At 46.2% G+C, this 12626-nt stretch overlaps 1 protein-coding gene across 15 annotated transcripts in view; it reads right to left on the bottom strand.

The window, feature by feature from the left end:
- The window catches only part of PITPNM2 (phosphatidylinositol transfer protein membrane associated 2), a 171966-nt gene that overhangs the window by 142235 nt on the left and 17105 nt on the right, over positions 1 to 12626 (bottom strand). The window lies entirely within an intron of this gene.

Below are 12626 nucleotides of genomic sequence, written 5' to 3'. Positions count from 1 at the left end.
TTCTACAGACATGAGAGTATATCTGCATGAAAACCTACTTATTGAGAAGCTTGCTACAGCACTGTTTGCTTCCCACCTTCTGCTATTACAATCTAAAACCCCATCAACAGGGACCTGGTTTAACACATGATGGTCCATCCATGAGCAGAATACTAAGCCCACCATTACAAGAACTGAGCAACACTACATGAGCCAACAGAGAACCATCTGCAGGATTTATGTATTGTAAAGTCAAAAAAAAAGATGCACAACAATAAGCAGTCATTTGTGTTTAGCTTTGTTTTTAAGTAATATAGGCCAGGCAAGGTTGATCACGCCTATAATCCCAACACTCTAGGAGGCTGAGGTGAGAGGACTGCTTGAAGCCAGGAGTTTAAGACCAGCCTGGGCAACACAGCAAGACTCCATGTCTACAAAAGTAAAAAAATTAACCAGGTGCAGCAGCACATGACAATAGTCCCAGCTACTCAAGAGGCTGAGGCGGGAGGACTGCTTGAGCCCAGGAGTTCGAGGCTGCAGTGAGCTATGATCACATCACTGCTCTCTACCTTGGGTAACAGAGCAAACCCTCTCTCTAAAGAAAAATAAAATTAAATTAAATTTTTAGGCCGGGAGCGTTGGCTCCTGCCTATAATCCCAGCACTTTGGGAGGCTGAGGCAGGTAGATCACTTGAGGCCAGGAGTGGGAGACCAGTCTAGCCAACATGGCAAAACCCTGGCTCTACTAAAAAATACAAAAATTAGCCAGGTGTGGGGGATGCATTCCTGTAATCCCAGCTACTTGGGAGGCTGAGGCACAAGAATCGCTTGAACCCAGGAGGCAGAGGTTGTAGTGAGTGGAGATCGCACCACCGCACTCTACCCTGGGCAACAGAGTAAGATTCTGCCTCAAAAAAAAAAAAAAAGGGCCGGGCGCGGTGGCTCAAGCCTGTAATCCCAGCACTTTGGGAGGCCGAGACGGGCGGATCACGAGGTCAGGAGATCGAGACCATCCTGGCTAACACGGTGAAACCCCGTCTCTACTAAAAATACAAAAAAAACTAGCCGGGTGAGGTGGCAGGCGCCTGTAGTCCCAGCTACTCGGGAGGCTGAGGCAGGAGAATGGTGTAAACCCGGGAGGCGGAGCTTGCAGTGAGCTGAGATCTGGCCACTGCACTCCAGTCCGGGCAACAGAGCGAGACTCCGCCTCAAAAAAAAAAAAAAAAAAAAAGTAAATTTAAAATTTAAAAAGTGGCCGGGCACGGTGGCTTACACCTGTAATCCCACCACTTTGGGAGGCCGAGGTGGGTCGATCACCTGAGGTCAGGAGTTCAAGACCAGCCTGGCCAATATGGCAAAACCCCATCTCTACTAAAAATACAAAAAATTGGCCTGGTGCGGTGGCTCACACCTGTAATCCCAGCACTTTGGGAGGCCGAGTCAGGTGGATCATGAGGTCAGGAGATTGAGACCATCCTGGCTAACACAGTGAAACTCCATCTCTACTAAAAATACAAAAAATTAGCTGGGTGTGGTGGCGGGTGCCTGTAACCCCAGCTACTCGGGAGGCTGAGGCAAGAGAATAGCTTGGACCTGGGAGGTGGAGGTTGCAGTGAGCCCAAGATTGTGCACTGCACTCCAGCCTGGGCGACAGAGTGAGACTCTGTCTCAAAAAAAAAAAAAATAATAAAATAAAATAATAAAATAAAATAAAATAAAAATAAAAATACAAAAAATTAGCCAGGCATGGTGGTGTGCACCTGTAATTTCAGCTACTTGGGAGACTGAGGCAGGAGAATCGCTTGAATCCAGGAGACAGAAGCTGCAGTGAGCCAAGATCACACCACTGCACTCCAACCTGAGCAACGGAGCGAGACTCCGTCTCAGAAAAAAAAAAATTTAAAAAGTAATATACATTAATATACAGAGAGAATCTCTCTGAAAGAGGACACACACACAAAACTAGCAACCATTGCTGTTTCTGGGAAGGAAAACTAAGATATTGAAGACGGGGTGGCAAGTCTTATGTTTGCCTGTAGCTGCTTTTCACTTCGGTACCAAGTATAATGCATTACTTACTTACACAAATAATATTTAATATATACATGATCTTTATATTTTATTACTTAACTGTAATCTATGAGTTTGTAAGTTCCATAAGGAATGTATCTAATTTATCTTCAGAATCTTCCTAATGTCTGGTACAATGTCATGCATAGCCTTTTCAGTGTTTTGTTAAAAAAAAATTTTTTTTGAGACAGAGTTTCGCTCTGTAGTCCAGGCTGGAGTGCAGTGGTGAGATCACAGCTCACTGCAGCCTCGACCTCTTGGGTTCCCTTGATCCTCCTGCTTCAGCCTCCCGAGTAGCTGGGAATACAGGCATGTGTCACCACGCCCCGCTAATTTTTGTATTTTTTTGTAGAGATGAGGTCTTGCCATGTTGCCGAGGTTGATCTGAAACTCTTGGGCTCAAGCAATCTGCCCACCTCAACCTCGCAAATGTTAAATGTTTTTTAATAAGTGAAAGAATGAATGAGTAAATGATTCTAAAGCACTCACAAAACAATGTTCTTTGAATCCTAGAAAACTGTGAGTCTTGAATTACTAGAGAAGGAAGAAGTTATGTAGAAACAAAAACAAATCAATAATTGATATCTGGGTACAAAAAGCAGACTCAGTCATATCAAAGGATGATGTACACCACTGATGGTTCATCTAAGTTGATGTTACAGATTTAACAGGAGTTTTTATTTTTATTTTTATTTATTTATTTATTTATTTTATTTTTTATTTTTTTATTTTTTTTCCGAGACAGAGTCTTGCTCTGTCACCCTGGCTGGAGTGCAGTGGCGCGATCTCGGCTCATTGCAGGCTCCGCCTCCTGGGATCACGCCATTCTCCCGCCTCAGCCTCCTGAGTAGCTGGGACTACAGGTGCCCGCCACCGCGCCCGGCTAATTTTTTGTATTTTTAGTAGAGACGGGGTTTCACCGTGGTCTCGATCTCCTGACCTTGTGATCCGCCCGCCTCGGCCTCCCAAAGTGCTGGGATTACAGGTGTGAGCCACCACGCCCGGCTAACAGGAGTTTTTAAAATTTCAATTCTAATAACTTTTTATGTTTCAAAATGCCAATATTTAGTATTTCTTTTGGAATAGCAGAATGCAAAGAAAATGTATGGTCCAGGCCGGGTGTGGTGGCTCACACCTGTAATCCCAGCACTTTGGGAGGCTGAGGCGGGCGGATCACGAGGTCAGGAGTTCGAGACCAGCCTGACCAACATGGTGAAACCCTCATCTCTATTAAAAATACAAAAATTAGCTGGGCGCGGTGGCATGCACCTGTAATCCCAGCTACTCAGGAAGCTTAGGCAGGAGAATCGCTCGAACTTGGGAGGCAGAAGTTGCAGTGAGCCGAGATCACGCCACTGCACTCTAGCCTGGGTGACAGAGTAAGACTCCAACTCAAAAAAAAAAAAAAAAAAGGAAACAAAGAAAACGTATGGTCCAAAACAATTTTAAAATCCATTCTTTAAAACCACATTAGGGGCCTGGCGCAGTGGCTCACACCTATAATCCCGACACTTTGGGAGGCTGACACAGGCGGCTCATCAGGTCGGGAGTTCAAGACCAGCCTGACCAACATAGTGAAACCTCGTCTCTACTAAAAATACAAAAAAATTAGCCGGGCATGGTGGTGCGCACCTATAACCCCAGCTCTCAGGAGGCTGAGGCAGGAAAATCGCTTGAACCCGGGAGGCCGAGGTTGCAGTGAGCCAAGACTGCACCACTGTACTCCAGCCTAGGCGACAGAGCAAGACTCCGTCTCAAAAAAAAAAAAAAAAAAATTAGGGTCCTGTGACCCTCACATCCCTAAAGAATCAGAAAGAAGATCTAAAAACCAAGCAGACCCTTCAGTGAGTTGAATAGAACTGCAAAGCGTTCTGCAGGTATTGATGCATATCCTTGGGTAAGCTTGGGAACTCTTGCCTTACTAACCTGTCACTCTTGCCCTACTATTCTCCACAATCCAGTCTGGCAAGCAGGCTGCCTACAACCCCCACCATTTAGAAGAGGGCCAACTTGCAGATCAGACCACGAAGCTTCAGGAAAAAAGCTGTCACAAAGCCAGAGGGCTTTAGTCCTAGGAGAACTGCACTGACCCCTCTGGTGGTCATGCAAACCACTATGGTTAAAATAAGGCAGAAAATTAAAAGTAGCAAAACCACACCGAGGAGAGAAAAGAAACAGAACTAGGGAGGAGGGAGGATGACTTAGGAAGTATGGCCAGCATGATGGGTTCAGCCTGAAGGACATCTGGCAGACACACATCCATCCGCCCCTTCCGTGGCCTCCGAGAACAGCCTGGTTCATGATATTGGAACTTAAGCTTCATCGTGGTAGCCTCAGTCAGCTAAATGACTCAGCAATCCCTCAACGACTGAATTATCTCTAGGGTTCTCTGTTGATTGAAAGAGAGGCAAGAATTGCCTTTGAGAAAGATCAGGATAATGACTGGGGAAATGTGATGAAGCTTGCATGAATGACGGCAGTGATGAAGCAGTGTCTGTTCTCTGGTTTCCAGCAGGAGCGAAAGATTTACTTCCAATAACCAGGCTCTGTTCATTGGGGTCTCGTCCAAACACTGCCCTCGCTCCTACTCAACACGGTGGTCTGGGGGATGCCAGGGCAAGGGACCACAAAGCTACAGGGAATTTCTGAGAGCCCTGCCCTTGGAGAATGCACGAATGGTTCATACCTCCTCAAGTTACATCCATCATCCAGGATGAGTTTGAAATAATGGACTTCCAGGCTCTGTGATAACGACTTAATGGTGCAAAAATACGTTCAAAACATTCTGGAAGAGTCCTCAGAATAACCCCGATGAGAGATGCTGAACATCCTGCATCACACCACTTACACTGCTGCCCTCCATTTCCTGCGAGTCCAGGTCACAGGGGGCCCAGGAGGCGCCGGCAGCCGCCTCAACTGCTTCTAAACAGAAAATAAGGTCACTGGCTTGTTGACGCCCAAGCACACAGGTTTCAGAGGTGCTCCTTCCCATCAAATTCACCAATGGTTTCCACTGACGCATAGAAAAACAATGGTGTTTGCCTACTTATTTTGCAACAGGCTGCCATACTGTCTTATTCTAATTAATTTTCAGTTTGTCTACTTTGAAACCCTAAGACAACAGTTGTATCCACTCAAAACACTCATTTTGCAACCTCTTATCTGAGAGTTAGGTCCTGCCTCTTTTTCCTAGCCTGTTGCATTGGCTTGAGTCTAGAATAACGATCAGTACTAATGAGAGAGAAGGCATGCTTTTCTTGCAACAGACATTAAAAGGCATGTGTCTTAGAGCAGCAGTACTTTCTAGATGTTATTTGTCCCTGGAATGCTTTTTAATGCAATACCCAGGAGCATTCTGTGTTCCTCAAACATACTTCGGAAAATGCTACTAAAGCGTTTGACTATTAAGGATAAAGTGGCTGAGTGTGGTTGCTCATGTCCATAATCCTACCACTTTGGGAGGCCGAGGGGGATCACTTAAGGTCAGGCATTCAAGACAAGCCTGGTAAACACGGCGAAACCCCATCTGTAGAAAAAAAAAAAAAAGCTGGCTGGCACCTGTAGTCCCGCTATTTAGGAGGCTGAGGTGGGAGAATCACTTGAGCATAGGAGGTGGAGGTTGCAGTGAGCTAAATCATGCCACTGCACTCCAGCCTGGGTGACAGAGCAAGACCCTGTCTCAAGTAAAAAAAAAAAAAAAAAAAAGGCAGGAGGGGCAGGTGCAGTGGCTCATGCCTGTAATCCCAGCACTTTGGGAGGCTGAGGCAGATCACAAGGTCAGAAGATTGAGACCATCTTGGCTAACATGGCGAAACCCCATCTCTACTAAAAATACAAAAAATTAGTTGGGCGTGGTGGCACGCGTCTGTAGTCCCAGCTACTTGGGAGACTGAGGCAGGAGAATCGCGTGAACCCAGAGGCGGAGGTTGCAGTGAGCCAAGATCACACCACTGCACTCCAGCCTGGGCAACAGAGCAAGACTCCATCTCAAAAACAAAACAAAACAAAACAAAAAGCGGACAAAGTAGCTACTGATGGGAGATATTCCTTATCATGTTGAAATCTTTGCCTATCCTTCAGTCTCTACATTTTTAAGAGTAATGAGGCTGAGGCCGGTGGCTCACGCCTGTAATCCCAGCAGTTGGGAGACCAAGGTGGGCGTATCACCTGAGGTCAGGAATTCAAGATTAGTCTGGCCAACATGATGAAATCCCGTCTTTACTAAAAATACAAAAATCAGCCAGGTGTGGTGGTGAGCACCTGTAATTCCAGCTACTCAGGAGGCTGAGGCACGAGAATTGCTTGAACCCGGGAGGCAGAGACTGCAGTGAGCCAAGATCACTGCCATTGCACTCCAGCCTGGGGAACAAAAGCGAAACTCCATCAAAAAAAAAGGAGTAACGAGGCTGGGCATGGTGGCGCACATTTGTAGTCCCAGCTACTCGGGAGGCTGAGGGAGGAGAATCCCTTAAGCCCAGAAGTTAAGGCCAGCCTGGGCAACATGGGAGTCCTCTCTCTAAAAAAATTAAAAAGTAATGGATAGTGAACTTTATCAGATGCTTTTCTGACATCAACTGAAAGCATATTAGTTGTTTTAATTGTATTTTTTTCCTTTTTTCTTTTAGTAGATCTCCTAATATTTAACCTATGTTTTTGAGGCTGGCCCACAACTCAGCATAATGAGCCCTGTGCTGGGTACTTGTACTGGGGAAACACAGAGACACAGAAAAATGCATAGAGTTCTTGCCTACAGAAGGAAGAGAGGGGAGAGGAAGATGGGGAAAACAACACACACATGCACACGCACACTCCTGCAATACCATCTGAACAGCAGGCTAGTACTTGTGAATTTTGTTTTTCGTGTGTTGTTTTTGAGATGAGGTTTTGCTCTGTGGCCTAAGCTGGAGTGCAGTGGTACGATCATAGCTCGCTGCAGCCTCAAATTCTTGGGCTCAAGCGATCCTCCTGCCTTGGCCTCCCAAAGTGCTGGGACTACAGGTACACACCCAGCTAATTTTTGAAATTTTTTGCAGAGATGGGGTCTCGGTAAGTCGCCCAGGCTAGTAGTACTTGTGAATTAATGTGTCACATACAGGGCACAGTGAGGACCCCAGGGAACCACATATGAATCATGCTAATCCCACAGGGCTTCCAGGAGGTGGCACAGAGCATTTGGGGACAGGCTGGAAATGAGGGCCTATGGATTTCAGTCCTACCTTGTGTGGGACGGAAGGGCACACTTTCCTGGCCCACAATTATCTCAGCAGTAAAACAGTAGAAATAATTATAGATGGAAAAGACCATTGGAAACACCCAGCTCTGCCTCCTTCATTTGAAAACAGAAGCTAAGGTTGGGGGCAGGGTTCATTTGCCCAATGCCACCGAGCCATCCCTATGTCCATCTTGGCTCCAAGGGGAAGGGAAAGAGAAACAAAAGAGCTTTGAGATGCTGGGCAGAAAGGAAGATGAGAACAGCTTTCCCTATAATAGATGTAATTGCTTCTACCTGAAAAACTGGCTGAGTCAGGAGGTGACCAGGGTGCTAGGCTTAGGGTGTAGAGGACAGAAAGAGGAGAGGCTTGGACAGGAAAAGGAGATGATCCTGGTGCTGTCCCCCACCCCACCCCCACATGCCTAGGTCACCAGAGACATCCCCACCTTCTATTCTACATCAATACACCTGAGCAGATGTGTGAGGATGGCTTTCACATTCATTCATTCATTCATTCATTCATTTATTCATTCAACAAATATGGAGATTATACTGGGTTGAAGAATGTCCTCCCAAAACTCATATTGTTGTCAGAAACTCAGAATGTGACTTTACTTGGAAACAGGGTCACTGCAGATGTCATTAGTTAAGGTGAGGTCACACTGGAGTAGGGTGAGCCCTAAATCCAATGACTGGTGCCCTTATAAAAGTCACAGAGGCAGATAGACATAGAGGGAGACAACCATGTGACAACTTAAGCAGAGGTTGGAATTATGTGTCTTCAAGTCAAGGAACACCAAGAATGGCCTGCAACCACCAGAAGCTAGGAGGGAGGCTGGGAACAGATACTCTTTTCGGTCTCTAGAAGGAACCAAACTGCTGAAACCCAAAATTTGGATGTGTGGCCTCCAGTACTGTGAGATAATACATTTTCATTGTTTTAAGCCATCCAGTTCTGGTGGGTTGTTATGGCAGCCCTAGGGAATTAACACAAAGAGATGGTAGTACACAAGCCCCTGCATGCCTGCCCTAGGAGCAGAGGCTCCAGGAGGCAGAGGGAGGGTCTGGTTCCATCTGGAATCCCTCAAGGACATCACCCTTACTCTTGCCCCAATCACAAAGCCTCACTCTGCCAGCCAGCCACACCTTCCACTGCTCTTCCAGAGCAGCTCCTAGCCTGTGTCTGTGCAAGGTCCTGACAGAAGCAGCAGACCCAGGCCGACTGTGACTGCTTACTGGAAGGGACCATCACATGGGCCAGACACAAGGATGAATCCAAGCGCATGTCAAGCTCTGGGAGGTGCCAGGAACTGTGCTAGGCCCTTTCACATACATTCTCCTTTAAACCTCAGGACCAACCAGAGGCAGGAAGGAAAGACGAGCTCTGAGAAAGCATGTGACCTGCTCAGGGTCCCACAGCATGTCCGTGGCAGAACCCTGCTCCACATTCAGGCTGGCTGTATGAGGGCTGTTGGGTTCTCAGCACACCCAGTGCCCGAATCCCCCAGGGCTGAAGCACCTGCCCCTCGACAGAACTGTCTCCCACTCGCTCTGCAGCTGTGGATGTCAGGGACCGCAGGCAGTTGGCATCTGCTCTTTGAAAAGGTATTTATCTTTCCACTCACTGAGAGCAAGCGAGAGCCATATAAGGACATGCCCAACGTCAGGTGCACAAGTGTTCCAGAGACAGATGTCATTCATACGCAGGGACCAGACATGGCCGTTAACTGCCAGGAACACCCCCCTCCACTCCCCCAAGAGCATGGCGAGTACACTGTTGAGCAAGGAGCTCTCAGCTGGGCCACAGGTGTAGGGTTGCCTCTCGCAGCGCCTGGGACTGCCAGCGCTCCATAAACACAGGGCAAGGTGTGGTCTAGCCCCAAGAGCCACTGGAGGTTCTAAGCAGTATTCATGAACAGCCTTATAAGCCTGAAATTTTTGTTTGTTGTCATTCTTTTGTTCTTTTCTTTCTTTCCTTTTTTTTTTTTTAACCATTTTGACAATTTATAAGTGTAAAATTTAGTGGCATCAAGGGCATTCACAATGTTGTACAACCACCGCCACTATCCATTTCCAGAGCATTTTCATTATCCCAACCAGAAGCTTTGTACCCACTAAACACTCATTCCCCATCTCCCTTCCCCAATCCCTGATAACCACTATTCTACTTTCTCTATCTGTGTATTTGCCTACTCTAGGTACCTCATATAAGTAGAGTTATACAATATTGTCCTTTTGTGTCTGACTTCTTTCATTTAAAATGTTTTCAAGGTTCATCCATGGTTCATTCAATACTTGGCCAATATTATTTGGCCATAAAGAGGAATGGAATGCTGACACATATTGTTTGATGGAACCAAACAGTATGGCGTATGAACAGACCACATTCTGTTTACCCACTCATCAACTGCTGGACACATGAGTTGTTTCTACCTTTTGGCCACTGAGAACAGCACTACTATGAATATTAAGCTACAAGTATCTGTTCAAGTCCCTGCTTTCAAGTCTCTTGGGTATAGACCTAGAACAAGGTGTGGATCTACTGTGTCATATGGGGATTTTGTGTTTAACCACTTGAGGAACCACCAAATTGTCTTCCACAGCAGCTGCAACCATTTCACATTCCCACCAGAAACACACAAAGGTTTCAATTTCTCCACATCCTTGCCAATACTTGCCAAAACTGAAATTTTAGAGGCAGGGAAGAGGCAAGTCCCATAAGAGCCCCAGATATGGCTCCATGGCAAATCCCTGCCATCTGCCTACTTCATTCCTGCCATTGTGTACAGAGCAGCAGAAAGAAGAAGAATGCTGGCTGTAGGGTCAGGAAAATCCAATTTTAGTTCCAGCTCTGTGGCCTGCTGGCTGTGTGACCCTGAATAAATACATCGATTGCTCAGAGCCTCAATTATGTTCACTATGGGAATAGAGCCAATGCACCAAGGTCGCTTCCCACCAAAGGCAGGGCTGTGAATCTGATGCCAACGGAAGACAGAGAATTTGAGTGTTTTCTTAAACTCTGTGGGACGACAGTAGGTGGTGGCAAGAAGAGACTGTTTCGATCTCCCTTGATAAACCTTTCATGATAATGTTTGGAAAGGACTAGAATACTTTCCCCTTCAACCTCCTCCTCTTTCCCTGCATTCGAATGGAGAATCCAAAATATAGGAAAAAGTAGAAACATGAGGAATGGGGAAAAAAATATCTAGAGGAACTACCGAAGGCAACCTTAGCATCACATAATTAATGAACACACACACACATACACACACACACACACAATCATCCCTCGCTGTACACGAAAAAGTTTGCCCAAATCTCTATGTCCCCAGATCCATGGTAGCCAGACTAATCTTGAACTCCTGACCTTAGGTGATATGCCCACCTTGGCCTCCCAAGTGCTGGGAATACAGGTGTGAGCCACCGCATCCGGCCCCAGCCTCATTACTCTTAAAAACATAGAGACTGAGGGATAGGCAAAGATTTCAACATGATAAGGAATATCTCCAATTAGGAGCTACTTTATCCGTTTGTTTGTTTGTTTGTTTTGTTTTTTGAAGTGGAGTTTCGCTCTGTTGCCCAGGCTGGAGTGTAGTGGTGCAATCTTGGCTCACTGCAACCTCTGCCTCTGGGTTCAAGCGATTCTCCTGCCTCAGTCTCCCAAGTAGCTGGGATTACAGACGCGTGCCACCATGCCCGGCTAATTTTTTGTATTTTTAGTAGAGACGGGGTTTCACCATGTTAGCCAAGATGGTCTCAATCTTCTGACCTTGTGAGCTGCCTGCCTTGGCCTCCCAAAGTGCTGGGGTTCTGCCAAGCCCAGTGACCACCCCTGAGCCATATGACCAGGTAAGAGTACACCCAGGACACTGGTGATGTGATGGAAACCACCACTCCACACCTCCTGCAAGAGTCTGCAGCGGTGTCACCCACAGGGTCCTGGACAAATGGGCTTCGCATGAGTCAGTGCCAGGAAGCCCTCCAGGCACAACCGTTTTTGCACACACAAATGTCTCCTTCAAACCAGGCTGCAGGGAGGCTCCTCTCAAGCCTTGAAAACATGAAGTGTTCCTTCTGGGGTGCGCCCGGGACAGGCTTTCCCACTTACAAGGGAAAAAAAAAATGGTTTTACAAAATGCTTAGATTCCAAAAGCCTATTTAACTCCAAACTAGGCCTGTTGTGTGGTGAACTGTCAAAAGCAGCACTTTAACATAAAGCTCAGGGCCAGGTGACCTAAATTTGAATCTGTTAGCCATGGGACCTTGAGGAAGTAAGGCCTCTGTGGGACTGTTTTCTCATCTGTACAACAGAGTTCATTACAGAGGGTTGTTGTGGGCTGAAGTGAGCCTCTGGTATTCAGTAAGTTCCCCAACAAGCACAGGTGCTGTAGCTGGTAGGCCTAGCAGGACAAAACTCAGAAATTCAGCTGCATGGTGGATCATGTTTTGTTAGTGGGCTAGCCAGGGAACCTAAGCATGTGGACAGACATTCTCATGGAAAGCAGCCTTTCGCAGTGCCCACTGTGTGTCAGCTGGAAACGCCCCGCACCAGCCAGCACTTTACACACGCTGAATTAAATCTGGCCACACCCAGCCTAGGAGACCACAAAGGCAGAAGTCAAGCAAAGACATCCAGGGTGAAGGTGGGACCCTTCCCAGTGGCAGGAACAAACCTGCAACCTGCAAGTTGAGCTTCCATTTTTGTAAAAAAGCAAAAATAAAACATGTTTATAGCTAGGAATAATGTACTTTCATTTTAAATATTTTTAAACCATTTGACTTTTTAAAAATTTTATTGTGATAAGCATATGACCTCCCCCTTACCAAAACTTAAGTGTAAAATACGTTATTGTTGACTATAAATACAATGTTGTATAGCAGATCCCTAGAGCTTATTCATCTCACTTGACTAAAACATTATGCCCATAGATTACTAACTCCCCATTGCTTCCTCCCCTCAGACCCTGGCAACCACCATTCCGCTCTCTGACTCTATGAATTTGACTACTCTAGGTACCTTGTATAAGTGAGATCATGCAGCATTTGTCTTTCTGTGACTGTTCTATTTCATGTAACATAATGTCCTACAGGTTCATCCATGTTATTCCATATGGCAAGATTTCCTTCTTTGTTTGGTGTTTTAGAGACAGGGTCTCGCTATGCTGCCCAGGCTGGAGTGCAGTAGCTATTAACAGGCGAGATCATAGCAGACCATAGCCCCAAACTCCTGAGCTCAAGCGATCCTTCCAAGTAGCTGGGATTGCAAACCTGTGCTACCCTACCCAGTTTAGGATCTTCTTCTTTTTTATGGCTGAATACTATTTTGATGAATGTATATACCACATTTTCTTTACCCATTCATCAG

The sequence above is a fragment of the Trachypithecus francoisi genome, unplaced genomic scaffold (assembly GCF_009764315.1).
Source record: "Trachypithecus francoisi isolate TF-2019V2 unplaced genomic scaffold, Tfra_2.0 Lachesis_group11, whole genome shotgun sequence".
Classification (NCBI taxonomy): Eukaryota; Metazoa; Chordata; class Mammalia; order Primates; family Cercopithecidae; genus Trachypithecus; species Trachypithecus francoisi.
Note: the sequence above shows the minus strand (reverse complement) of the source record. Positions and strands in the feature narration are given on the sequence as shown.